The sequence below is a fragment of the Schistocerca serialis genome, chromosome 6 (genome assembly GCF_023864345.2).
Source record: "Schistocerca serialis cubense isolate TAMUIC-IGC-003099 chromosome 6, iqSchSeri2.2, whole genome shotgun sequence".
Taxonomy (NCBI): domain Eukaryota; kingdom Metazoa; phylum Arthropoda; class Insecta; order Orthoptera; family Acrididae; genus Schistocerca; species Schistocerca serialis.
Genome location: NC_064643.1, coordinates 676,488,049 through 676,514,781, shown reverse-complemented (window position 1 = coordinate 676,514,781; position 26,733 = coordinate 676,488,049). Strand labels below are relative to the sequence as shown.

The 26,733-nt window shown below is 40.3% G+C and overlaps 1 non-coding gene across 1 annotated transcript; it reads right to left on the bottom strand.

Moving 5' to 3' along the window:
• Positions 1–24,626: 24,626 nt before the first annotated feature.
• Trnal-caa (transfer RNA leucine (anticodon CAA)) lies at positions 24,627–24,701 on the bottom strand. Its single transcript has one exon. It is a non-coding gene; the product is annotated as a tRNA-Leu (tRNA).
• Between the last annotated feature and the right edge of the window lie 2,032 nt (positions 24,702–26,733).

Genomic DNA, 26,733 nt, shown 5'->3' with positions numbered 1-26,733 from the left:
TGTAGTGGGTATGGGTGGATGGCGGATGCAGAATGTTGAATTTGGATAGAATATCTATCATCGAATGGGTAAAAGGGGCCAGTTAGAGTGAAGGGAAAAAAGACAGCGAGACAATTTTTAGATGATCAATATGTACATTGCATGATTTTCTCTACCATTGCAAATAGGTATTATTTCGTCCTACTCACGTGCTCATTTAAAATAGCAGCACCAGCAAACTTGTTAACAAAAGCCATTTTTCACGAATTATTAGAAAGAAATAAACAATTTTGAGGGTTATACACAGCATGTATGCCATATTAGGCATACTATCAGTACTTCGAGCTATGATAGGGAACTGAGATGGAATCGAAGTTATGGAAATATTTTTGACTGTGATGGCTGAAAGCTTTGCAAGAAAGGATGTGCGATAGATTTTAACTGTCTATCAAAACGGTACAGAGAACGTTGCTACCGTATGGATGCTTGTCGTAAATTTACGTACTCACTGATTCACGCTTTTTCACTTTCAGGTTGTGTCTCCTTTGATGTTCGTTGATAACCGTGACACCGCAAACAAAAATTATAGCGTAAGTGTCGAATTACTAAATTCAATCAGGAATAGCGGGGTCGAAGCTTATCACATCATATATTCTACTGACGACCCTCACGATTCTTATGTGAAGAATGACGGATATTATAATAAACAGTCAGAAAATAAGAAACAACTGTAAGAATTTGGATGGCGGAATGCTTACAGGAACTCAGGGAGGTAACAATAACATTATATATCGAACGCGAGGAAGGAATTACTTATAACTACAGTGTTTCCAAGGTCGCTGTTACAGTGAAGCGTTCACGTGAATATAAAAGCCGCAGTATTTTCCATTATGTATTGTGTGTCACAAGGCAGATTCTCCAAACTGCAGGCCTATCATGTTGCGTTGCTATAGTATAGCGGAACACATTTTGTACTCATGTAAGATGACCATTTCGGACCAGCAAACGTTTTCATGGGAATCAGTACAGAATCGGCAAACAACGATCGTGAAAAGTTTCTCGCTGCAAATTCCGGAGATTCCTCTGCAATCCTCGCTGCACTGGCACCTCTAGGAAGAACTCTATCAAGAGCTCTGCTGCTTCAATGTTATCAGCTGATATTGTGATGACAATATTCGAGGACGATTGTGCGTCTCTTGATGATGAGGAATGTGAGTAACGTCCCCAAATCCAGTACGGCATCAGCAAACTAATATTCAGTAATATACTGAACGATCAAGAGTGTTTGCATCAGTTGACACTCATGTCAAGAAGAGTATGGTACAGGGTGCCGCAAATAAAAGTTGCCCGGATGAGTGGACGCAAGTGGACGTGAATGTATGCATTTGTGGCAACATTAGAGGAGGAGGAAAAGACCAAAAGTCTCTTCCAAAAGGGTGGAGCAACTGCCCATACAGCCGGCGAATGTTGGAGCAGATCTACAGAATCTTCATGGCTGACAGAGTTGTTGGCGGAGGCCCCTCTGGTCACTGCCCTACCTCTCCACCAAGGTCACATTATGTACGCAACCCTTTAGTGTAGAGTGTATCGCAAACAACCCTAATAGCCTTCATGAACTGCAGCAGAACATTTCGAATGAGACTGCTGAATTTCCAGCAGTCCCACTTCGATCCGTCATCAGCAGCTTGCTGACCAGGTCACAGATGTGCAAAGAGATGAATGGTGCTCTCTTTAAGCAACTGCTCTGGTCAGGTTAGTACTGTATCTCCTTTACTCTGCTGTTTTTCTTTAAGCGCAGAAACTCTGTTCTCCAGGCCACATTTATTTTCCTCACCTTGTATACTTTATTCAAGAATTTTTGTTTCGTAAAACTTTCTGAAATGAGATCAGCACATGACATTGTTATCTCCAGTGAGTGCATTGTTTATTAAAGAGTCGTACATACATCGTTTGCCGATTTCTAACTAAGGGTATACTTAATTCAAACGTGTGGCACCAATATCTGAGGCCAGTCTGATATCCCAGAGATTATGGGCGTTTTTCTGTGATTCAATGGGTAGTAAGTAAAATGAAATTGTCTGCCACAAGGACCGTTCCGGATGAAAGTAGAAGAAATTCAGAAACTGCAAATGATGGGCGAGTAATAGGTACTAACATACGCATAATATTTGTTACTATCGTTCGTTCACTTATCCGTTCGCTACCATATACACAGAAAATTGTAACAGAGAAGAAGTCGCACTAGTTATGTTTATGTAAACGCAGACAAGATGAAGAGAAAGAATTTATGACATAAAAGATGTCTTTGACGTCTTAGACATGCATAGTTTACATCGGACCACATTAAGTTGTTAGACCTACCAAGATGTATCGTTTTATAACTTACTAGTTGACAAAACTGGCATCGCCCAGGTGGCCATTTTGCCAATTTTCTATGAGAAGAGAAGAAAATGTACGATGGTTGGGGTGAAATAAACTATCAAAAATACTCGTATTTTATTTCCATGTATTCTTGGAAACACATTTCAAATTTTAAAACAGTCGTGGAAATAAATACCGATTGTAAAAGTGTATAAGTACAGTATTCGGATTAAGAAACACGATGCCGAATAACTTCTAATAGCTGGGCACACCTACATCGCATGTCTGTAATGCGACTTTGTAAACGTCTGTAAGGCATTCTCTCTTCGTAGCTCTGTAGACGGCTGTCGTTTTTGACTGCAGACGTCTGCACTTCGCAGTAAAAACTTTTGAAAGCACTGCAGATGCCAGAGATTTCCTTAAGTGCTTTCGACTGTAGGAGTGTTTTAATCGAATAAATGTATTAAAACTTCAATCATGATGGGGCATCTTCTCATGTATCTCAGTGTTTATGATATCACAGGTCCTGAACTACGAACTGGATAATGACGTATTTTTGTAGAGATATTCAGCGGTATATGTGGATATTGTCAGCAAAATATGTTGCCAACTCAGTTATTTGCAAAGAAGTAATAAATTTACACGTAACGCATGACGCGACAGTTTTTTCGCGCATTTCAGTGTTTATGATGTCTTATCTCCTGATTTATGGGGTCATACAATCATGTTATTTGCTAGGTACATTCAGCAGCATATTGATACTGTCTGCAGAATGTTTTGCGATTGTAGTAGAAAAAGGACTTAAACGTCACCCACAATGGAGCAGTTTTTCACTCATCTAAGAGTTCATGATGTCATATCTCCTAAACTACAAGTGGTATTTAGTTCTGTAGGAGCATTTAGCGGCGTATGAGGATACTGCTTATGAAAATTGTTGCGAAGACAGTAAGTAGCACACAAGTAATTAATTTAAACGTCATGCACGATGTGGCAATTATTCACACGTCTCATTGTTTCTGTCACCTCTCTTGAACTACAGACGTGTTCAAATTATTAGACTAAAGGCATTTTTTTTCCCAAACCTTACATTTGTCACACATTTACATCCACATATAGATTATATTTGTACATTTAACTCTTTGTATTATACCTTTTTCTTAATAAACGTACTAAACATCTTTTTTTCCTTTTTGGCATCGTTTTTATTCACTTTTCACATGTCATTCTAGTATCACTGTCATGGTACCAGATTTCCACTAGTTTCTCCATGAGATCTTGTTCGGTGGTTATTCTAAATTTCATTATCCTCTGTATCACAACAGCCAATTAACTTTCAATTGGGTTCATATCCGGACTATTGCCCTTTGGTCACACTTTCAGTTGCTTTTCTTTCAAGTACTTGGAAACACTTTTGGCTTTATGGCAAGGTGCCCCATCATGCATAAAAATGGCATCTTTGTTAGGAAACCACTCATTTATTTGGGATAAAAGTTATATTTCAAGGATTGCTTTATAGTGTTCTTCCCTCATTGTCTCTTCAACAATATGTAATCTGTAAGGACACTTCACGGATAATCGCACACCAGACCATAACGAAGTTGGATGCTTCACACATAGCTGCACACACTCAGGTTTGAGCTGTTCTCCAGGTCGGCGACGAACATACTGGCTGCTTTCTTCCATCACAGTAAATACACTGAAGCATACCTAAAGCATGTGTACAAAATTTCAAGTTAGAAAAGTAGGAATACCAGCTTAGGAGACCTCAATAGACCAAAAACTCATATGTGCATTTCTTCAGTATCAGTAAAACATCACTATTTCAATACAAAAATCCTAACTTTAGAGATCAGTTCCATTTTATTTACCGTATCATTGCGCATACCTTAGCCCAGTCCTTACTAGACCACTACTGAAGTTGTTTGGCCCCAACATCATGGCAGGTGTGATTTTATGTATTTTACTTTGGACGGCATGCCTCCAAACCACATTCAAACAGCCTCCTCCTCACTGTCACAGGTGAAACTTCAACACCCAAACCTTTCAGCGGATGGTTCATGTCTATAAAAGTAAGTTTATGGTTCATTGTTGCCATGTATGTAAGTCTTCTCGTTGTTCTAGGACAGATTTTTCTTTTACATCCATATTTTCCTTTCCTGTGTGGCTTGTATTCACCACCTTTTTGCACTGAAAGTTTGATTCTGCTGACAGTTTTCTGTGATATTCTCATTCTGTCAGCAATTTAATGCTTTGTATATCGATTTTCAGCAAGAAGTGCTACCACAGCCTAAAGTCTCAGAGGTGAAACAACTTTTGTCTACCCCACAGCCTCACTTTCTTTGGAAACTCCACGATTTATTCCTATAGCTATAAACATGCAAGTTCACAAGCTGTATAATGTCTTGATAATACAACAAGGACTTCACAAAATAAATAACAAGCTGAAGAACATCACAGAAAAATAAATCGTCACTGTTATCACAGTTTCAAAGCATGTACACAGACAAGTAACGCCAACACGATTTGGAGGGAAAATGACTAATGTTACAAACTGTGGAACATTTAGTGATCTGTGAATTGCTTGGAAGGGAAATTTCGTGGCATCAATCGAACCAATACAACAAATCTGTTATTACAATTTCCTCTCCTATTTTTACACCGCAAAACTTAATATTATGAAAAATAATCCTTTAGTCTAATGATTTGAACACGTCTGTGTTACAGCTAGAATATCTTATTCCAAAGAGAATGTTCCCCGACAGTAATGGATACGTGTACCAAGTTTGACTAAAATTGGTCTACTGGTTTAGGAGTATATGTGGAACGCACACACATATATACATCCATTTTTATAATATGTATGGATTTTCGTAAAATTTTCGGTTATAGGTTCCAGGAATTCATATAGCTTTAAATTAATGTATTACTTGAAATGATTTAACAATTGACATAAGCTAACCAGGCAAAGAAAGGTACACCGATCGCCTTAGAGCGATGTAGATGGTGCAGAACTGATAGCTGGCTGTCACGTCACCCAGCACGTCAGCATTTAAGCTGCGGCAGTGCCGTGATCTGTACGTGACAGGCCTATAAATGTGATCGGCGCATTAGAAGGGTGCACGTGGAGGGTGACAGAGTGCCAGAAAAAAGCATTTGATTTCCACGTGCCGTGTCCACACCGCGATTTAAGATGCCTGATTTGTTGGTATTTCATAATGGAATGTACAACCTGTCTACAAGGAATGGAGTACCACAAGCTGACACGTAGGACACTGTAAGAAGTGTGGTCGTAAGAAAATATCCTTAATGACGAAGACCAGAGACGGGTGTCATGTTTTATCAAAGTAAACCGATTTCAAACCTGACAGGAAATGCTGCAACCGTTTCTGAGCCAACGTGGCTAACGGAACTAAATGTTTAATGGTAAACTTCTAAGCTCATCTTCGTAAGTGGCAGACTTGTATGAAACAAAAAATTCTAATACTTATCTTAACATCTAAATACGTCAATCTCATTGCCGGGCGACAGAACTGTTGTTTGTTGTTGTTGTGGTCTTCAGTCCTGAGACTGGTTTGATGCAGCTCTCCATGCTACTCTATCCTGTGCAAGCTTTTTCATCTCCCAATACCTACTGCAACCTACATCCTTCTGAATCTGCTTAGTGTATTCATCTCTTGGTCTCCCTCTACGATTTTTACCCTCCACGCTGCCCTCCAATACTAAATTGGTGATCCCTTGATGCCTCAGAACATGTCCTACCAACCGATCCCTTCTTCTGGTCAAGTTGTGCCACAAGCTTCTCTTCCCCCAATCCTATTCAATACTTCCTCATTAGTTATGTGATCTACCCATCTAATCTTCAGCATTCTTCTGTAGCACCACATTTCGAAAGCTTCTATTCTCTTCTTATCCAAACTATTTATCGTCCATGTTTCACTTCCATACATGGCTACACTCCATACGAATACTTTCAGATATGACTTCCTGACACTTAAATCAATACTGGATGTTAACAAATTTCTCTTCTTCAGAAACGCTTTCCTTGCCATTGCCAGCCTACATTTTATATCCTCTCTACTTCGACCATCATCAGTTATTTTGCTCCCCAAATAGCAAAACTCCTTTACTACTTTAAGTGCCTCATTTCCTAATCTAATTCCCTCAGCATCACCCGACTTAATTAGACTACATTCCATTATCCTTGTTTTGCTTTTGTTGATGTTCAGAACTGTGTTGAACTAAATTATGACCTCTAATATGTGCTCATGCTACACGATGCAAAGTCCAGATCTTCGAGTTCATCAAACAATTTGCCTGCGAGAAAGCAAACCGTCTTCAGTGAAATTTGCATGTGCTCTTTGGCCGAAAACAAATGACTCCGATTAAAAAGTCGGCCCTGAATATTCTTAATCTTTACCTTAGTCTTGTAAACAATAACTGCAACAGAACTGTTAATTTAATTACACAGCAAATGAGCATAAAATTTGAAGCTTATCTAACTTCCTGATAAAACTGCTTGAAAACTCCAAAGGTAACACTTTATTGAGATCTTCTACTGATATTAGGCCTCTGGACTAATATATTATTTTCACAAATAAGACTCTGGTAACCACGGTGCTCTACAATGGACATGAATTTTGAATATAGGTAATTTGTTGGTCTACATGTGCCCACGGGACGCTCGTCTTTTCTGCAACTTCTTACTATAAGACAAAGATTAAGCCCTCAAAAATCCAATTTCATTTACCGTACTTGCAATGTATATCTTATCACTATTCGTAAAAATGCTTCTGCAGCACACAACTCACAGTGAAGATAAAGAGTGAGAAATGAGGAACTAAACTTAACAACTGAAAATGAGAACAAAGATCCTAACTGTAACTATGCTTCATTAAGTCATAACAACAATACACCCTTTCATAAAGTTCTCACAACTAGACAAATTAGCAGGACGTTTCTTGATAATTTTCTTGTGTACAGTTCCTTTCGTTGACGCTAGTTTCACTATAAAACAGAACCATATGTTGTAATACCGGTATATAATTACTGCTGCTACTCAGCCATACGCAGTGTCCTAACTATGAGAAATGAGGATCAAATTCACAACCTCATTCACATTTATGGCCAAAACTTCTTAAAGATCGACATGGAATGAGGACAATCCGCTTTCAGAACTGCATGGAATTGACAGTTGAAATCGGAAACTTTACAAAAGTCCATTGCTCTCAGCGTTACATAAGACTGCAAATCTTCAATGGGCAAATATGAGAGAAAAGGAAAAATTTCAGACTGGTGTCCTGCAGTACGACGTTTGGTTAAATCCGCTGATAGAATGTAAATAAAAATCATCAGAAATGCTGAAGGCTTCCGGTAGGAACGGAATTCTTCTAGATAAGTGCACAAATGTTTTAATTCATATTTAACTTAAAGAACCCAGAAGGTTGAAATTAACTGTACAGATAGTATCCACAAATAAGCAGGATCCTCTAACTGGGGAGGAATCAGGAATGGTGTCGCACAGGGTTCAGTCTTGTGTCCCTTGTAAGTAGGCTGTTTATGTTTTCTCTATGTAAGTAGGCTGTTTATGTTTTCTTATTGGCAACGTTACGTAGAGCTCAATATGAAAATCACTGGCTGTGCTGTGTGCAGTCTGTGGCTAGTTTGCATTGTTGTCTGCCATTGTAGTGTTGGGCAGCGGCAGCTGGATGTGAACAGCGCGTAGCGTTGCGCAGTTGGAGGTGAGCCGCCAGCAGTGGTGGATGTGGGGGGAGAGATGGCGGAGTTTTGAAATTTGTCATGAACTGCTATATTTATATATGATGATATCAAGGTAAATACACTCCTGGAAATTGAAATAAGAACACCGTGAATTCATTGTCCCAGGAAGGGGAAACTTTATTGACACATTCCTGGGGTCAGATACATCACATGATCACACTGACAGAACCACAGGCACATAGACACAGGCAACAGAGCATGCACAATGTCGGCACTAGTACAGTGTATATCCACCTTTCGCAGCAATGCAGGCGGCTATTCTCCCACGGGGACGATCGTAGAGATGCTGGATGTAGTCCTGTGGAACGGCTTGCCATGCCATTTCCACCTGGCGCCTCAGTTGGACCAGCGTTCGTGCTGGACGTGCAGACCGCATGAGACGATGCTTCATCCAGTCCCAAACATGCTCAATGGGGGACAGATCCGGAGATCTTGCTGGCCAGGGTAGTTGACTTACACCTTCTAGAGCACGTTGGGTGGCACGGGATACATGCGGACGTGCGTTGTCCTGTTGGAACAGCAAGTTCCCTTGCCGGTCTAGGAATGGTAGAACGATGGGTTCGATGACGGTTTGGATGTACCGTGCACTATTCAGTGTCCCCTCGACGATCACCAGTGGTGTACGGCCAGTGTAGGAGATCGCTCCCCACACCATGATGCCGGGTGTAGGCCCTGTGTGCCTCGGTCGTATGCAGTCCTGATTGTGGCGTTCACCTGCACGGCGCCAAACACGCATACGACCATCATTGGCACCAAGGCAGAAGCGACTCTCATCGCTGAAGACGACACGTCTCCATTCGTCCCTCCATTCACGCCTGTCGCGACACCACTGGAGGCGGGCTGCACGATGTTGGGGCGTGAGCGGAAGACGGCCTAACGGTGTGCGGGACCGTAGCCCAGCTTCATGGAGACGGTTGCGAATGGTCCTCGCCGATACCCCAGGAGCAACAGTGTCCCTAATTTGCTGGGAAGTGGCGGTGCGGTCCCCTACGGCACTGTGTAGGATCCTACGGTCTTGGCGTGCATCCGTGCGTCGCTGCGGTCCGGTCCCAGGTCGACGGGCACGTGCACCTTCCGCCGACCACTGGCGACAACATCGATGTACTGTGGAGACCTCACGCCCCACGTGTTGAGCAATTCGGCGGTACGTCCACCCGGCCTCCCGCATGCCCACTATACGCCCTCGCTCAAAGTCCATCAACTGCACATACGGTTCACGTCCACGCTGTCGCGGCATGCTGCCAGTGTTAAAGACTGCGATGGAGCTCCGTATGCCACGGCAAACTGGCTGACACTGACGGCGGCGGTGCACAAATGCTGCGCAGCTAGCGCCATTCGACGGCCAACGCCGCGGTTCCTGGTGTGTCCGCTGTGCCGTGCGTGTGATCATTGCTTGTACAGCCCTCTCGCAGTGTCCGGAGCAAGTATGGTGGGTCTGACACACCGGTGTCAATGTGTTCTTTTTTCCATTTCCAGGAGTGTACATTGTTTGTTCTCTATTAATATCTTTCATTTGCTAACTATCCCTATCAGTAGTTAGTGCCTTCCATAGTTTGAATCTTTTATTTAGCTGGCAGTAGTGGCGCTCGCTGTATTGCAGTAGCTTGAGCAGCGAAGATTTTTGTGAGGTAAGTGATTTATGAAAGGTATAGTTTAATGTTAGTCAGGGCCATTCTTTTGTAGGGAATTTTGAAAGTCAGATTGCGTTGCGCTAACAAAATATTGTGTGTCAGTTTAAGCACAGTCATGTATAATTCTTCAAAGGGGACGTTTCATATGGCGACCCTGCCATGATACCTCACTGGAATCTTCTGATTTTTTCTTGTAGTTTGTGTAATTAGTGTAGATTTTGTTTATTGCTAGCACGTAATTGTAGAGAAAATCTCCTTTGTAGTTGCAGTCTTTCATTGTTGTACAGTAAAACAGTTGTGGCATGCATGTAGATTTGCACCAAGTATTTCGCAGCTGCAATTAACTAGATATTATTTTCAGTGTTATGTTAATGTGTTCTCTTATTTTTGCTCTTCAAATTGTGCTTTTCTGTGTTGTCGTGTGAAATATTGTGACAATAATGGCGTGTGAAAAACGTTATACTAGGCTCCAAAGTAAACTGAGAAATGACAGTGAAAATGAAAGCAGTGTGTTAGCGCCACCGAGTAATGAATTAACTGATGTTCAAAGTAGTAATTTGGTAATTGTGCATAGGGAAATGGAGCGGGCTGCAAACAATGGTGTAGACAGTGAAACAGGTAGTGAACAGGGAAGCATTATTGATCGATCGGTCGGCAACAGCTCGCCTCAGGAATCCGAAATGACAGGACACAATTTCGCAAATACTGTAGATTCAGATTTTGGGTTATCACCGTTTTCTCAAATAAGTCAAGACGCATTTTCTGCTTGTCAAAATGTGAATGTTGCCGGTGCAAATGCACTGCCGAAAAGCATAGAGAAACAGATTCCAGACACTAATACATTATTATTGCAATTAATGCAACAAATGGAACAAAATCAGAGACAAATGGGACAAAATCTTAAAAAGTTAGACACAGTGGAACAAAATCTCAAAAAGTTAGACACAGTGGAACAAAATCTTAAAAAGTTAGACACAATGGAACAAAATCTTCAAATGTTAGACACCACACTTGAACAAACACGTGAAGATTTAACTACTGAGTTACATAACATTGAATCGAAATGTCAAAAAGTCTGTAATGACGTAAAAACACAAATTTGTGAGCATTTTCAACCTATTTTTTCGCGGCATGAAAATGCATTACAGAATCACGAAGCAGCCATAAAAGAACTGCAAACCATTGTTCATGAAAATCATGAGACCTTGTGGGCTAAAATTGACTCAGTTGCATCTACCGATTCGGTTACGCAACTTGCAAAAACTCAGGAAGACTTAAAGGACGCAGTAGATACTCTGAAACTTGGTTCAGGAAAACATACAGAGGAAATAATTTCACTATCGGAGAAAGTAGCCGAACTTTCGGATCAGGTCACTAACTTATCTACAAAGGTAGATGATGATCTGAATGACACAAGACCCGTAGCCTTCACTGACACAGAAGAGTATGAACAAATAAGAAAATTCAAACAAAATCAAAATCAAATCAATACACAGTAGAAAAGAGAAATCTGGGAAGTACAAGATCAGCTGACACAGGTAATACAAGAATTACGTATTTCAGAGGATACTCGCGCCCCAATACGGGAAGAGGGACACAGAAATACGGAACAGCCACAAAATAATAACACAGGGCATTTCGGAAGTTATGAGAGAAATTGGCAATGTGCACCGAATTTTGAGATGGAACGGCCGACACTACCTAACAATGACCAATATGCGACTCGCCGACATGATGATTTTGACTATAAGCTGTTCATGACTACACGTAAATTCAAAACATTTAAGAATTCTGGCAACGACATTCATCCACAAGCATGGCTCCATAAATTCTCTCATTGTTTTCCTCCCAACTGGTCGTTAGAACACAGATTAGAATTTATGTGTGGCTACTTGGAGAATGAACCAGCTGTAAGAATGCGATCGGTAATTCACGATTGCCACAGTGAAGGAGAGTTTTACCATGCCTTCCTCTCAGCATATTGGTCTCAAGCCACACAAGATTGAGTAAAACATGGCATCATAATGATGAAACATTTCGAACAATCTGAATTTTCCAGTCTTGTGAAATATTTTGAAGACATGTTGCATAAGAATCAGTATCTTTCAAACCCATACAGCCCCTCAGAACTCATCCGCATTTGCTTACTCAAATTGCCTGAACATTTACGACATATTATTTTAGCAGGACGTTGTAAAGAAGACATTGAAGCTTTTCAGGGACTGTTACAAGAACTGGAAATTGACACAGACAGTCGCGGGATGCGAAAACAGGAAAACAATCACTACAGGTCACTTCCGTCACAATTCCGTGACGACAGAAACAATAACTGGACACGACAGGTCTATTCTTACAACGCAAATCGTGACAAAAATAGACACCACCCGTACGACAACCGTTGGCAGAGTAGTAATAATTACAGGGAAAGATCACCTCTCCGCGGTAGTGACTATCACAGAGACAATCAGAGAAACAGACAATATGGGAACGAAAATAATTATTATTACGGGAGACAGAATAACTTTAGACGCAACGGTCCAGCGTGCAGTTACGATTCAAGGAGAAATTCTCCACCACTTAACCGACAAGAAAGAAACTACAGGAACTACCGACATGACGACAGACGATGTGATCGTAACGACAGACCTGAATTGCATCAGAACTGGCGGGATTCAAACAGAGCAGGGCCCTCTCGTCACGGTGAATTTGTAGAAGTTAGGTCTCCAAATCACAATAACGACGCGCGCCAACAAAGAGACAATAGGCAATGACTCACACCGCTGGCAGCAACAAAACGTACTTATGAAACTGATGACGCAGCGGCCGTAGCTAATAATTACGTAAAAATGGAAGACATTAGGGACATCTTACTCCAGGAACAAGACGTAAAACTTAACAACATTGCATATCCTGTGATTCACATTACTGTAAATGACGTAAAATTTACGGCAGTACTTGACTCTGGCAGTCCCATCTCAGTTATTAGTGAAGCAGCCTTTAGCAAATGCAACAAATCGAACGATTGCCCCACACTTCCGTTACGTAAGATTAAATTACAAGGTGCAATCTTTGGAAAAAGTGTAGATGTACGCCAACAAACCAACTTAGAATTCTTTTGTCAAAGCCACAGCTTCTCTACGAACTTTCTTATTGTTCCATTATTGTCGACGGAAATTATGTTGGGAGTAGACTTTTTGAATGAATACAAAGCAATCTTAAACTTTCACGATGCTGAAATAAGTTTAGAAAAAGAAGGTAAGTCAATAGCTTTGAAATTTGAAGATTGGCTCTCAAACAATGACGAGGAAATTAATCGGCTTTACCTTCTGTTAGACAACAGTTCGGAGTCTTCTACGGAACTAGACACTAACAATCACTCTGCAAGTACTGACAGGGATGGTATCGACGACATATTTGATACTAATGATTTAATTCAAAATAAAATTCAAACAATTGAGAACTGTAATGACATTGATAGGCTGGACCTTTTTGAGATTTTACAAGCACATTCCACAGTTTTTACTCACAAAACAGGAACAATCAAGGGATTTCAATACCAATTTCGTGTTCGTGAGCATACCAAATTTTGTGTTAGACCATACGTAATTCCAGCACATTATAGGGACCGTGTTAGAACAGAAATACAATCTATGCTTGACGAGGGCATTATTGAGCCTGCAGTAAGCTCATACAACAATCCATTACATGTTGTTGAGAAGAAAAATGGATCGATCAGGCTTGTCTTAGATTCGAGACATATCAATACGATCATTATTCCTGATACAGACAGGCCGCAAACGTTGGAAGAACTTCTTCAAAATTTTAATGGTGTAAAAGTGTTGTCTTCCGTTGATCTCAGATCCAGCTTTTATCAGATCGAACTTCATCCAGAATGTAGAAAATACACAGCTTTCCTTTGTTTCGGCGTTTGTTATCAGTTTCGGAAACTTCCCTTTGGTTTGAACATTTCTTCAGCAGCATTCATTCGCGGGCTAAATTCCATATTACCTGAGTTCTTAAAACGTCACATCACCTTATATGTGGACGATATTCTAATAGCAGAAGCTTCATGGGAACTACATAATCGCATCCTCAACAGTTTGTTACGTATTTTTGCAGAATCTGGAATTACAGTTAACTTGGAAAAGACTGAATTCGGTAGGACAAAGGTGAAGTTTTTGGGACATATTGTTTCTTCTGAAGGCATTCAGCCGGATCCTGAAAAGTTAGAAGCAATCAGAGCCATTCCAGTTCCATCCACAAAAAGACAAGTCCACAGTTTTCTAGGTCTCGTAAATTTTTACCGTCGTTTTCTGAATATGCAAATTCTTGTTACACCAAAACTTTGTTCTCTCACTGGAAAAAATACTATTTGGAACTGGGACGAACAAGCACAATTGGAATTCAATTCTTTGAAAGAAGCGTTACTTCACGCGCCAATCTTAGCTCATCCAGATCTGTCACAAGATTTCTGCCTTAGCACAGATTCTTCTAAAGTCGGTCTTGGTGCCCATTTATTTCAAGAAGCCATAGAAAATGACACTACCATTCAGAAAACCATTGCTTTTGCTAGCCGAGTGCTAACAAAATCTGAAAAAAATTATTCCGTTACTGAATTAGAAGCTTTGGCTATCGTTTGGGCATTTAACAAATTCCGTTTCTTTCTTTCTGGTAAGCACATAAAAGTATACAGTGATCATCGTGCATTACAATTTCTTATGTCTTCAAAATTAAATCATGACAGGTTAAAACGTTGGGCATTGTTTCTGCAAGAATTCTGTTTCACAATAGTCTACATTCACGGCAAGGAGAACATTGTTGCGGACGCACTGTCACGCGCACCGACTGGGCTTGAGAAAAGTACCACAGAAGGCTACCTCGAGAAAAATTTCAGTATTCTTTACATTCAGAAAGTCGCCTTTGAAAACTTCATCACCACATCTTTAAAGGACATTGCTCATGAACAAGATAAAGATCCGATTTGGAAAGACATCAAGAGCAAATGGCATGAAAAGACACACACACAGATTCGGCATTATTATCTGGTTAGAAACAACATACTGTTCAAACGCTGCACTGTTGATGACAAGCTATGGGTACTTTGCATTCCTGACGATTTTGTTAATAAGCTCATTTGGTACATTCATTTCAGCTACGCACATTTTGGTCCACGAAAATGTTATCATATTCTTCGAACGACTTGTTATTTTAACAATATGGAAAAGAGAATTCGAAGAGTCTTGTCTATTTGTAAACTTTGTCAAAAGGCGAAACCATCTACTGTCTCACATCGTACTCCGTTATTTCCTATTATTCCTTCTAAATTAAAAGAATTTGCTGCTGTTGATCTCTTGGGACCGCTTGTCAGAACATCTAATGGATTTTCGTACGTTTTAGTCGCTGTTGAACTTACTTCAAAATTTGTTTCTTTCACTCCGTTACGTAAAGCTACTGGACGATCTGTATCCAACGCCTTTGTTAAAAATTTCTTACGTGAAGTTGGACACGTTAGCAAAGTCATTTCAGATAACGGACCTCAATTCAGATCTGCTGTTTGGTCACGCATGCTTCGGAATCATAAAATCAAACCTGTTTTTATTTCATTGTACTCACCACATTGTAACCCGTCTCAACGGATTATGAAAGAAATCAATAAGCTTTGCAGACTTTATTGTCACAGAAAGCATCAGCATTGGGACAGATATTTACACTTATTTCAAAATGTGCTGAATGAAATGCCTCATGATTCCACTGCTTTACCACCTACTCTTGTACTAAAGAATGAAGAACCACCGAACAGAATCAGAGAGCTTGTACCTTTCCCAAATACACGTAAACTTCGACACAAAGACATAATTGATTTGGCTCTTAAAAATATAAAATCTGCAGCAGACAAAAGGAGAAAACTACACGGTAAAGCAAATGCAAAGAAATTGTACATTGGTCAGAAAGTTTTCATTAAAGCTCATTCATTGTCACATAAGAAGAAACACTTGAGTCACAAATTCTTTCTAGTTTACAATGGACCTTACAGAATCCGACGTATACCACATGATAATTGCGTTGAAGTTGAAACTCTGTGTACTAGGAAGAGTAAAGGTTTACACCACATTTCACATGTAAAACCGTTTATTGAAAGATAATCTGCTTTTTAACTTTGTCTTTGCCATATAACTTTTCACTTTACATTACTAGTATGCTGTGTCAGACTTAAGAAACTGTTAACATACAACTATGTTTGAAGTTAAATATCTAGTCTAGAACCTAGGGAACATTTTTAAACAGAAATTACGAATGCATTGTTATAGTGAACAGACAACACAGTGTTGTATTTGTACATTCTTGCTTGTTAGTTGCATGATTACGTAACGACTATAAGGCTCACATACTTAGAACATTTACCAGTACTGCTAAAGAGATTTTAATGCAACATTTTGGTTTACTTGAAAATACATTCTGGGTTTAAAGTACTTTCTGTGAGATACTAGACGACACAGTGGTTAGTTTATGTGACAACTACAAGGTTTTATCACGACGTAACTAATGAGTGAAAATTTACAATGTTGCTTTTGCAGTGTTTCTGTTTTATATCTGCACCGTTTTCTGTTTTATTCTGGAAAGTAAAACATGTTTTAGTAGTAACTTTTGTGGTATAGCTACATGTGACTGCCTTTTCCGTAGCACAACAATACGTTACAGCACAGTACTTTCTTCATCATGGCAATAAGCTTAATAACTAAGATATCTATACGCAAAGCATTTCACTTTTGTTTATCATGAGGTAAGTACATTGACTTCTGCAGAACTTAGCTTTCGGAGGACAATAACTACGGCACTTCCACAGAGATTATCTTACAGCAAAAGGCACATTTAGCGCTACAGTACACGTATTTGAGTCATTAATTTTGTACTTAAAACATTTATTTTTAAAGATTTTTGAATTACAAAGAAAGTTTTCCGTGATACATTTCATTCCATTGCCGTAATCTGTAACACCTGAGGGTATAATTACATTAATCCTCAGGGGGGTCCACGCTTACTTTGTGTACCATGTGTGTGGCAACCACAAGGAACCCTAGCTAATATGGTATTTGCTTATACAACTTTACACATCGGTACCATATTTCTCTAACACACAAATTACACAGCTATCTGATCATTTAACTGAGAGATAAACATTTTTTTACTACATCAGTGACACATGTTTGCGCAATACACAGTTGGTTAACTTCACACTTATGAAACTGTATTTTGTCTGTACTTTGTAAACTGTTCATACTTTTTCGGAACCATTGTGATACTATGAGAGCTTTGAATGATATATTTGGTAAGGGAGCATGATTTTAAAGTACGTTTGAGGTAGATGACATTATTGAAATGAGCAGAGAATATTTTTTTAGGGTTTGAAATTATTGCAGAAAGCTACGACGTTTTTGAGATTTGACTGAGGTGTTATGATGTTATTATTATGACGACGATGTGTATTATGTTGTTGAGGAATGCTACGTATTTCTCATGATGAAATATTGAAGAAGTGTCGACGAATATGTATATGTATAATGAGGTAAGGAGTAATGAGTAGTGTTTAGGGACTCTGATTTGTGGAAAAGGTTGTTGGAAACCAAGAATCGTACTTTAAGAGTTATGAAATGTGCGTAAATGCGTGACTGTATCACAATGCTGACGAATATTTTATTTGGACACTTATATTTATAGGATTTTCTTTCTACAGATTTGCAACGCTAATTCTTGACCTGTGAAATATTTTTATGTGAGACTGTCACTGTAGCGGAAACTGGTGTCATAAATATTTCCGTAAGAAAGTTAATTGACCACCTGCACGTAATGTGTCGTGGGCACGCAGCTGTGTCAAACACCTGGAGAACAAGCCATTAGGGTGTGCCTTTCCGGAAGCACAGGAAGAAAAAAAAAAAGAAAAGAAAAAAGGCAGGCCTTTAGCCTCGCCATTGACATTCCTTTAGAGAAAATATTGCAAATGCGACACCCTCATTACTTCCATTAACCTTGCTATTGACATTCCTTTGTAGAAAGCATCGCAAATATTGCACGCTCATTACCTGAAAACATATGATTACTCGTACTTTGTGCTAATTACTGAAATGCTTATGAATTGATGGGAAATATTCGTACATCTGCACACCTGATTATGACAAGTGTCTTTCTACGAGAGTTGAGAGCTACTGACTTACGAAATGCCACATGACTATTGAATGATATTTTTATGCTTTGGTTTGCGTAATTGCTTATTTCATTTGATATCTGGTTTCCAGCTGTGTTGCAGCATTGCTTTTATAAAATAAAATGCATTTGCTAATGTGAACACTTTCTGTCAACAGATCTATTAAATAATTATTTAATGATCCACATTCTTTAAAAAAGGAGCACTTGGAAAGGAAAGAACAATAAGAAGGAACTAGTAACAGTAACACATAATTTTCTTTTCAAGTACATGGTAATATTTCTTTTTACAATCAGTTGTTGTGGTGCACCACTTTAATTACATAGATATTAAGATGTGAATATACATTTTCCTTATCTGCATTATTGTTTTTACTGTAATATTTTTTCTGCTTCAGCTATGTCATGTTTAGGTATAAGTTACTGCTGTTTGCCAGGCGTAGTGTTACTGAATTTGACTTTATGTTACTCTGCTAAGCCAATTTTACTACTCATTTATTTTTCTTGCGGCTGCACATTGGCTCATATTAGTTGTAATGTTGAATTGCTTGGTAATTTAGATTTACTGTAGCTTGCTTTGCGATTTTCCATTTTTTTTTCATTGCTGTTTATATTAATTGTTTTATGTGCTGCTGCATTGCCTCGTCCCTTAGTTTAGCATCAGAGCTCAGTAGATTTAAGTTAGCTTAAGAGGGGGTAGACTATATAAGAAACTGACTATGGAGAATAGGTAAAGAATGCATTGCGAAGTTATATGAAAAAATATTTGGGCCAAAATGAGTATTGTACACTGAGAAATAATTATTTTGAAAGAAATATGAATAGAATACAGAAAGCAGTTATAGATAGGACTTTTTGGGAATAATGATGAACAAAGGGAGATCTCCATGCAAAATACTACAGTAAAACAAACCCTGTCCTTTCCCTTTTGTGTTATCCCACTATATGTTGGTGTACCCTTGTGTATTTGTTTTCTTCCTGTCTCTGTGTACTGTTTCAGAGAACTTTTTTCTCTTCTAATACTAAGTTACATTCACTATGATGAGGAATACTGTTATCCTCAATTACAATTGGCATTAATAATGTGTTATTTACTTTGTAAAGATGTTTAGACATTATTAATTCTGTTCTGTCTAATGCTCATGTGTGAAATTAATGTTTCGAAAACTATTCTCATTATTTTATATATTTACTTATGTCACAATTCCTGTAACTCTGATGGATATGTTATTTCGACTCTTTTGTAAAGCCTGTACTAAAATGTTATCTGTATTGTTATGTTCTTTAATGATGTATTTTGTACCTTTGTAATTTTATTTTCATGTTGTAAATTTATAATTGTATAGACACCAGTTCTTCAAATTAAGTTACATTTTACTGCACACGTTTCTGTTGGTCATAGTATATGGACAATATGTGAGAAGTTGGGACTGTTAGTGTTTGCACGTGTGTTACTAATTCAGCAAGGGACTGGATAACAGCATTGCTGGTTCTAAGGACAATTCCAAAAAAACTTTGTGAGTGCACAAGTGGTGGTTATGGACTTGCTATATTCTCCACAAGACTCTTCGATGGTGATTGTGCACCTGCACAGTCGCAACAGATGGCTGCTGGCCGTCTCTACATGGACTACAGTGGGTCTGCACCTTCGATGGCCCACCAATACCATTATTTCTACATGGACTACAATGGGTCTACATCTATGAAGACCCACCAACGCCATTATTTCTACAAGGACTGCAGTGGGTCTGCACCTCTGGTGGCCCACCAATACCACAATCTCTACCAGGACTACAGTGGGTCTACTCTGTGATGACCTACCTACCAATGTTCTTCAAAACGTCGAATGACTCTGCTGTGGGTTTGCTATGTTGTGGCCCATTACCTGTATGCATGTCAAGAGTCAGCACTGTCTTTCCGTTGGAAGGACAACACTACTTCTTCAAGACTGCATGGAAATCCCCTACTTCCGTGTGCATTTTCTTCTACTGCTCAGACTTTGAGGAAAACACTACTATTTTACCTTGATCAACGATCAGGACTGTCTTTATGGACTGTGAGAAAATTTTAGCTTTTGACCAACATTGTATCAATAAGTGTGTGCATTTGATTTCTTTGTTATTGTAATTATGAAAAATTTTATCAAATCATAATTGGCCACTGCCCAAAAAAAAATTTGTAAAATTTTTTGTGGGGAGCATGGGGGCTATGTAAGTAGGCTGTTTATGTTTTCTCTATGTAGGTAGGCTGTTTATGTTTTCTTATTGGCAACGTTACGTAGCGCTCAATATGAAAATCACTGGCTGTGCTGTGTGCAGTCTGTGGCTAGTTTGCATTGTTGTCTGCCATTGTAGTGTTGGGCAGCGGCAGCTGGATGTGAACAGCGCGTAGCGTTGCACAGTTGGAGGTGAGCCGCCAGCAGTGGTGGATGTGGGGGGAGAGATGGCGGAGTTTTGAAATTTGTCATGAACTGCTATATTTATATAAGATGATATCAAGGTAAATACATTGTTTGTTCTCTATTAATATCTTTCATTTGCTAACTATCCCTATCAGTAGTTAGTGCCTTCCATAGTTTGAATCTTTTATTTAGCTGGCAGTAGTGGCGCTCGCTGTATTGCAGTAGCTTGAGCAGCGAAGATTTGTGTGAGGAAAGTGATTTATGAAAGGTATAGTTTAATGTTAGTCAGGGCCATTCTTTTGTAGGGAATTTTGAAAGTCAGATTGCGTTGCGCTAACAAAATATTGTGTGTCAGTTTAAGCACAGTCATGTATAATTCTTCAAAGGGGACGTTTCACCCTTATTGTCCTTAATGTACATTAATGACTTGCCACTCTATATTCGTGAAGAAGCGAAGTTAGTTCTTTTTGCTGGTGGTACAAGTATGGAAATCACACCTAATAAAGAAGAATCAGTTGAGGAAATTGTAAATAATGTCTTACGGCCGAAGCTTAAGCTTTGTGGTGCCGGCAGCAGGCCAGTTAGAACAAAGTGACGGCGTGTCACAAGATCCGGTTCCGCGTTGCACGTTACCGTTGAATGGACGCGCGCTGGCCGTTCAGAAACGGCTCTACAGGATCGTTCGGACATCGCTGTGACGTCGCTGCGGCCATCGCCGTTCGCGAATCCCGGATATATGGTGGTCGGGCGGCGCCATCCCCTCACCCGTTGGTGCTGGCGGGGTGACGCTGCCCGGAATTTTAGGGCTTATAAAGCCGCTCCGGGTCGTAACAGCAGCCGTGACGCGCGTATTATCGCCCGCCCGTCCAAGGGAAGGGCGCGGCGTTACAATCTATTAGCAGCGCTAATTACGCTCGTTCCATTATTCAGGGAACGGTACGCTACAGTGCGATGGTCGCGACCTGCCGTCTGCCAAGTACCGCGGCCACCTGCTAGCTCGTGGTCCGCAGGCGTTGAGGTGAAGGTACGGGCAAACTAGTTCGTCACCGTAATAGCTTCTCATCTGCCTTTACATTCCCGATCGTAAACTCCCACAGCAGCAGTTTCCCTTAGTGGATGTAATGTTCCACCCCGTTACCAGTTTCTTTGGGAACCTTTATTACAGTGAAGCTGCTTACAAAAGTTCAAGCAAAATCATGCCCTTTCTGAATGAAATATGTAAGAGGAAATTAAAACGTACTCGGTACTACTATTGGGCACGAACATACCATTATCCGTGTCGCCTAAGTGGCGATAATAATACGAGCAAAGTCTGGATGTAAAATCCACCTCTGCCTTCAAGTAGCTGGCTGCAAGACTTATGATAAAGTTTGCTTTGTGGGGCGCTCAACTTCAGGGTCATCAGCGCCCGTACAAAGTCCCGATTATAATTATGTTGGCAGACACCATATCCTATGAGTATTTAGTTCTGGCAATACTGGCCCTGACCTACTTCTTGTGTGCGGACGCACACATATTACCCGAACTCTTACGGGACTTGGTAAGAATGTCTTCCACGCGTAATGAGTGTGTTGCGTAGGGACGCTACAAATGTAGTGTGTGGACATATAAGATGAGAATGTGGGACGCGCGGGGCCCTGCGTGAAACAGTACCTGCAGTCGCTCTGACCTCTGTACCCTCGGTGGCTGAGATGGACAGAGTGTCTGCATGTAAGCACGAGATCCCGGTCGGGGCACACGCTTTCATCTGTCCCCGTTCACCCGTTTATATATATCAATGCCCGTCAGCAGCTGAAGGTTGTTGTTGTTGTCTTCAGTCGTGAGACTGGTTTGATGCAGCTCTCCATGCTGCTCTATCCTGTGCAAGCTCCTCCATCTCCCAATACCTACTGCAGCCTACATCCTTCTGAATCTGCTTAGTGTATTCATCTCTTGGTCTCCCTCGACGCTGAAGGTATTAATATATAATTCTAAGGTATTAATATATAATTCTAAAGTCCCGATTGTTTTCACACTCCTGTTTTTTACGCAGCCCAGTCTAACCACTATCACGAATGATGATGATGATGATGAAATGATGAAGAAAACACAAACACCCAGTCCTCGGGGAGAGTAAATTCCCAACCCGCCCGGGAATGGAACCCGGTACCCCATGATCCAGGGGTAGCAACGCCAACCACTAGACCACAACTGCAGACGAAAAAACTCATGATAAAAACTATTGATTGACAATATATAATAGTAAGTTGACGTAAGTAATGTACATATCTGAGACGTTATGTTGCAAAAGCCACAAAAAAATGCACATTTAAAAATAAGTGTTATTATATTTTAATTTACCAATGAAATACAAAACTCTTTTCATATTCTATAGCGCACAATGCTGTTGTTGTCAGTCTCATTTAACATCACATTACTGTTACTTATAGAGATAAAGGATACTCACTCATTAGGAATGGAAAAATTGCAAAAGATTACTTTGCAAAGAAAAACAGGTAATAGTAATATTCTATACACTACGAACCTAATTGTAAGGCAAAGTAATGCTTTATATTCAGAATACCTCAAATCCTCAAGACCAAACAAACGAGTACGCTGCATATTGATCCATTCTTCTTCTTCTCCTTCTTCTTCTTCAGCATCTGCTGGTGGTATTGCTTGAAGAGTTCTTCTCTTCATTATCTCTCCTCTCTTCCTTTACTCTCTTCCATTTCCTCAACTGCTGAATTTCTATGACTGTATTTCCTCTTGGACAATACATGAAGCTTTGGGCAACATCCACCTTACAACAAAAAGCACCGAGGCGACAAAAGTGATCCATCCACATCCTCAACTGGTGAATTTCTATGATTGTATTGCCTCTTGCACCATACATGAAGCTTTGGGCAACATCCACCGTAAGGCATTAAACACCGAGGTGACAAAAGTGATTGGATATCATGTAATATCGTGTCGGACCTCCTTTCGCCCGGCATACTGCACCAACTCGACGTGGCATGAACTCAACAAGTCGTTAGAAGTCTCGTGCGGAAATACTGACCCCTGTTGCTTCTACAGCTGTCTATAATATTGGAAGTGTTGCCAGGGCAGGATTTTGTGCTCGGACTTAACTCTTCATTAAGACCCATAAATATTCTAAGGAATCATGCCGGGCTATTTGGGTGTCAGATCATTCGCTCGAACTGCCAAAAATGTTCTTCAAACGAGTATCGGACAACTGTGTCCCGGTAACATGGCGCATTGTCTTCGATAAACATTCCAACATTGTTCGGGAACATCAGGTGCAATGGCTGCAAATGGCTGCAAACGGTCTCCAAGCAGCCGAATTCAAAGATTTCCCGTCGATGATCGGTTTAGTTGAACCAAACAACCCAGTACATTCCATATAAATGCAGCCCATACCATTACGGAGCCACCACCAGCTTCTACAACGCCTTGTTGAGAACCTGGATCCATGGCTTCGTGGGGTCTGCACCACAGTCGAACCCAACGATCAGCTCTTAACGACTGATATCGGCTGACTAGACCAAGGTTTTCCAGTCGTCTAGGGTCCAGCCGGCATGGTCACGAGCCTAATACAGGCGCTGTTGCGATATCATGCTATTAGTAAAGGCACTCGAATAGGTCATCTCATGTAATAGTCCATTAACCCCAGATATCGTCGCACTGCCATAACGGATGCGTTCGCTATACGTCCCACATTGACTTCTGTGGCTATTTCACACAGTGTTGCTTGTCTGTAAGCACTGACAACTCTCGATCTTTAAGTCTGTTGGCCACATCTTTTTCCGACTTGAAAGCTAATACACAAAATTCGGTACTCGCGGCAGACTCTTCATACTAACTAACCTAAGGACATCACACACATCCATGCCCCAGGCAGGATTCGAACCTGCGATCGTAGCGGTCGCGCGGTTCCAGACTGAAGCGCCTATAACTGCTCGGCCACAGCGGCCGGCAAAATGGAATGTCCTATGCGTCTAGCTCTAGCTACCATTCCGCTTTTAGAGTCTGTTAATCCGCGCCGTGCTGCCATAACCACGTCGGAAACAACTTGACATGAATCTCTTGGGTACAAATGGCATCTTCACCAACGCACTGCCCTTTTATACCTCGTGTACGTCAGATTACCGCCATCTGTACTCACGTTACGCGTTTCTGCACTTCGTTTTCATCTTCCAATGTGATGATCAATCCATAAACAATTTCCTCATGGTACATAAACTCATGCTGCAAATCACTCTTAACTATGAAACTTCCTGGAAGATTAAAACTGTGTGCCGGGCCGAGACTCGAACTCGGGACCTTTGCCTTTTGCGGGCAAGTGCTCTACCAACTGAGCTACCCAAGCACGACTCACGCCTCGTCCTCCCAGCTTTTTCTGCCAGTATCTCGTCCCCTACCTTCCAAACTTTACAGAAGCTCTCTTGCGAACCTTGCACAACTAGCACTCCTGAAAGAAAGGATGCTGCGGAAACATGGCTTAACCACAGCCTGGGGGATGTTTCCAGAATGAGATTTTCACTCTGCAGCGGAGTGTGCGCTGATATGAAACTTCCTGGCAGATTAAAACTGTGTGCCGGGCCGAGACTCGAACTCGGGACCCTTGCCTTTCGCGGGCAACCATTTTTGGTATAAAAATAAGTAAAAAGTCTGTATTTTTGATGTGTGTAGAAGAAATAATACAGTCATATTTCATGAGTGAAAAATTGATTTATTATTCCAAAGAGTACTGCAATATATCCAAGAAGCCCACCTGTGTACTTCAGAGCTACTACGAAGATCCAATTACAATAGGAATGATGGACACACTCAAGATTTTGTTGGTAGATAAGGCGATCGGACGTTGTATTGTTAAATGATAAGCATAAATCTACAACAAGAAAAAGACTATTTCGGTAATCTGGAATTAATATGAAAAGATTCTTCAGCCATTTACAGGCATAGCTCAGCTTATTGTGCTTGTCCGACTCTCCGAAATATTAATCTGACTATCTCCATATATCTAAACATTTTATATATTTATTATATTATAAACTGGCGACAAGTGACAGGCACGATACGTAGTGGGCGAAACTGTGAACCTTATTATTGTTAAGACAATGAATATACATGTATGTGAATATTTTTTTTTGTTCCAAGTACTTTGATGACATAACGGAGACGATGACGTAACAGTGGAAATACAGTAACTGAGAGAAAAAGAAATAATAAATAAATTAGAAGGAAGAAGACAACAACACCAATAGTGAACTACTAAATGTAAAATTGAGAGAAGTAGTAGTTACAAGACAACAATAGGGTAGGAACGCGCAATGCAAGTAGAAAATGCGTTCCTAGTAGACCTACTAGAACATCCAAGCCCCTATTTCTAAAAATCCAGAACCTAAAGCTACAGATGTCAACGCAGTTGCAATTAAGTAGAGAGAAAGATATTTCTGTGTCAGTACGAAAAGCATATTGAGTGAACAACAATTGAGATTATAAGTAAATATAGCTGTATATGCATTTTGTCGTACGTGAAATAGCACTGAAGTAAAACCCAACCACAGAAAATATTGGTAACTGCTAAGGCGCAAATATTTCTATAATGGATGGACAAAACAATAAGGAAATGTTATTTCAAAATCTAAAAGCCAATGTAGTACTGGAGTTACATTAGCAAAACGTAACAATGAACGCTTTGGAACCGTCAAGCGGTTATTATTTGGATGCTGACGGCGATGTGCCATTGTTTGTTTCGACGCCCGTGTATACGGAACATTTCGTTACAAGTAATACGTTGAATACAGTAGACGAGATTAATGACACCCCAAGGCAAAGAAATACTTTAAATGAAAGTAGTACGAGTAGTACAGACGCAAATGCTGCCAGGCGTAGTTTCCAATTGTTCAAATGGCTCTGAGCACTATGGGACTTAACTTCTGAGGTCATCAGTCACCTAGAACGTAGAACTACTTAAACCTAACTAACCTAAGGACATCATACCCATCCACGCTTGAGGCAGGATTCGAACCTGCGACCGTAGCGGTCGCGCGGTCCCAGACTGTAGCGCCTAGAACCGCACGGCTACTCAGGCCGGCTCAGGCGTAGGCCAGAAGTGACTAGGGAATATATGCAAGCTTTATTTCGAGCTTTAACAGAAATACAATCAGACATGAACGCAATGAAAAAAGACATAAATTCAAAAATGTCTGGGTTAGAGACCAACTTGAACACATTAAATTCAACACTGTCAAGTTAACAAACTATTCAAGCGGTCATGACTAATATGAAAGCAGGCGTGACCACAGTAAAGTCCGAGATCGGGAAATTAAATATGAACATGACACACATATCAGACGAAGTAATATATCTGCCCACAGAACTTAATAATCTGGATAC